Raw genomic sequence first — 3,595 nt, forward strand, 5'->3', positions numbered from 1 at the left:
GAGGTGGTTGGCACCACCAGCCACAAAGCCAGAGCTGATTTGCATTATACATCTATTTCTGGCTGCATCCTTTCCTCTCACTGGTAAAACAGAACAAAGATAACTTGGGCACCAATACTTTTCGCTTGCACCCCCAGGGCTTTGTAGTCTTCCTTGATTCTGCCCAAGTTCCAGCTTGCGGCGTCATTCATGCCCATGTGAAGGAGCAGCAGTGGATAGTAGTGTATGCTCTTCAGAAGTTGTGGCACCCTCTCACAGTATCTCGGACCTTAGCTCCCAAAGGCAGCACATTTCACATGCCTCCTGTCAGATGAGAGATGGATGCCTCAGTGCCCCTTAACAGTCACCCACCACGAGCACTAATCATGCTGGTACAGTTTCTCCCTGCAGACCTTGCTTGTGGGTGTCTACTGCTGTTAAAGCTTCATATCTGGTTTTGGTTGTAATGCTGGAGAGTGGGGACTGAGCTGGAATCCTGCTTTTGTGGGTCACCAGAGTCCAAGGTACCTCATTCTCTGTGGTGTCTGCCACACCAACATGGTTCTGAAACCATGTATCTGTCTGTCTCTCAGCCCCTCTACTACTGTGCAGCCTTTTAACTGGTTCCTGCAACTCGGCCACCTGACACAACAGGTCATCAACCTGTGCACACCTTGTGCAGGTACTTCCTTTTCTCCAGAAGGGGCTGGGCACTCATTGCAATCTACCTCCTATACTGAAGTCTCCTTCCTTCAGCTCCATCTGGGTAAGAGCTTCAGACATCTCAGGGGCTTTTTCTGTAGAAACCCTGGGTTTAACCGTGAGGAGAGTGACCACCATTTTGGCAGAGCACTTCCCTGGGCTGTGGGCCTACAAGCAGGGTGCAAGGCCCTCCCTGCGCATCCTCCTGTGCCAACTGCTGTGCCATGTCCTGGTTGCTTGTGCTCCCCAGGACCCTTCAAATCTGCTGCAGTTGCTCCTGGCAATGCCCAAGCCAGCTCAGCCTCACTGCTGGCTCCTGTCAGGTCTCTTAGCTTTTGCTCAGGCTCTACTGGCTCTGCGAACCCCCCAATCCACCTCGATCCAGCACTCAGCCACAGGACTTAACATTGCCACTGCGGCATGCCCCGCTGGCTGAAATGGCTCGTTGATCTTATGTTTGTTGGCTTTCATCAGTGATGAAAAACAGGGTTCTTACATCATAACGGTCAAACTTATTCCTCCAAGAGCACTTTCTGGTGACACACAGGCTGCATCCACAGCATTTCCAGCTTACAGAACTGCTGGCAACACATAGCACCAGCTACTTTTCGAGAAGGACCCTCACCACTGTTTCAGCTGCCCCTGGCCCAACCTTAGAGACCATCTGAAGCAAGCATCTTACCGCTATTATGTTCCTCACCAGTTCTCCCTTTTACTTTTCCCGAACCCTCAACACCACTTACAGTTCCACAGTGGGAATTGACTTCACAGGTAGCAAGTCACTATCAATATGTGCTTCTGCTCTTTGCCACTGAAGAAACAATTACTCCTATGCTGGGATCCCAGTTCACGGAAGCTCCACCACTGCACTGCACAACGCTGTATGGCACCATCAGACAGATGGTGCCAGCAGAGTAACTTCCAAACTCACTGCTGAGCTTAACATTTTTCTCCCTTTAGAGACCAGCTGCAAATCTGGGCAAACAGTCAAGTTCTACTTATTTCTATTCAAGGATAAACAATGTACAGCGAAACAGAAAAAGCAAAAGGAATGTTTGGTATCTACTTTCATCATCTACAGTGACACTTAAACTAGTGGGTATGCTGTATGCTCATTACTTGCCACAACAGGATTTTCTAAACAATCACTGAAAATACTAGGTCACGAAGGCAGCAGAAGCATTTCCAGCATTTTCTTATCACCCAGGAAAAAGCAGGATATTTAAGCACCTCAATATTTTAAAGTTTACCTCCTCATTTAAAATGGGAAGTGTATTATCAGGACTATTTACCATGTTGAGGAGGGACAGGAAACCTCATCAACATACACACACGCTAGTGCTTGGCCAACCTATCAGCTCATTCTGAAGTTAGAAGTTGGATCCTCAGCTAGTCACACACTGATCCCAGTGGATTTTTCAGCTATGTAGCTCTTCTGAAACAGGCAAGCATTATTTTAGGGAACCAACTTCTCCCCATACATACTCAGGAGGGGTCAAGATCCAATACAGAGCTAAACGTTACCCAACTCAGGAGTGAAGCTTCAGGAGAGATAGATTGCTATAGCACAGTACCTATGAAGTAAGTAGGGGTAAAATACTGACATTTTGCCTGTTCTACACAGGAACATTTGGGACTCTGAATGCAACCATTTCTCCCCTCTCTAACAGCCACGACCAGAAGGGCAGCATATAACAAATGTACTACTGACAAGCAAAATCAAGATCTATACCTGCCATGCCTCTGTATGGAATGAAGGAGGTTAAGGCCTGCCTGTAGCAGGGGATGGAGTACTAAATAGACAGGGAAAGACAACTACAAGGCAACAGGACATTTATATTACAGCAGACTATGGCACTGGACACAGAGTTAAAAGTCCTTTTAATGAGAGCAAGTGATCTATAGCATGAATATATTTAACCTGTGCTGTTACTTTTTGCTAGCCCCAAGAGCACCCCAACAGCACAGTGGGGAGATACCTGTAACAACGTGATAGTCGGCTCTACAGCCCATTCCCCAGTGTATTACAGGAGTGTGGATACTGTCACCGGTAACCGCTTCTCTTCTACTCTGCCACACGTGTAGGCACAACAAAACGCAGCTCCTTGACCAGTGGAGCTGGGCAGCGGAGGACAGCGGAGCACCCAGCACTTCCCCTGCGCCCCAGCAGCTTCCTCACGCAGCCGCTGCCACCGCGCTCCGTCCGCGGCTGGCGGGCTGCCTCCTCCGTGCCGCTCAACCGGGCTGAGCCCTCCCCCGCCACCCGCGGCTAGACCCGGGCTAGTTCTGCCCCGCCGCCGGTAGAGCAGGCGCTACAGACGCGTACCACCATCCACAGCACTTCAACGGGGCCTCAGCGCCCGCACAGTCCCTGCCACCCTCCCGACCAACACTTTTTCTGCCAGACCGCAGCAGCAGGGCTCTCCGCACGACCCCAGCTCTCTGGCAGACCGGCCCCGCGACCGCTCTTGGGCAACCCTCGGAGGGGGGAAAGCCCCCCCACCCCTCGGGAGCAACAGCGGAGAGGAGGCAGCGAGCAGAAGGGCTGGGAAGGACAGGCGAGGCAACCAAGGCAGCACACCGAGAGAGCAACTCCGGGACTCGCCCCTCACCGCGCGGCGGACCCGTTTAACGGCCACCGCCCGCCCCCTTCCCGCCTGGCCCCGCCCCTGGCGGCCGGCTCTGCCTGGGGCCAGCGCAGCCCCGCCCCGCCTCCTCCCCTCGCGGCGTCGGCGGCGTCCGCGGTCGCCACGGCAACGGAGCGCGTCACGGGGAGTCGGCGGCTCCGATTGGCGGGTATTGTTCGAGAAGGCGGCCGAAGGCGGAAGCGGAAGTCGCACGTGGAGCCGGTGAGTGGTTGCCGCAGTTTCTGGAAACTTCGTCTCATTGTCATATTTAAAGCGGCGGCGCCGGC

This window comes from Strigops habroptila, chromosome 2 (genome assembly GCF_004027225.2).
Source record: "Strigops habroptila isolate Jane chromosome 2, bStrHab1.2.pri, whole genome shotgun sequence".
Lineage (NCBI taxonomy): Eukaryota > Metazoa > Chordata > Aves > Psittaciformes > Psittacidae > Strigops > Strigops habroptila.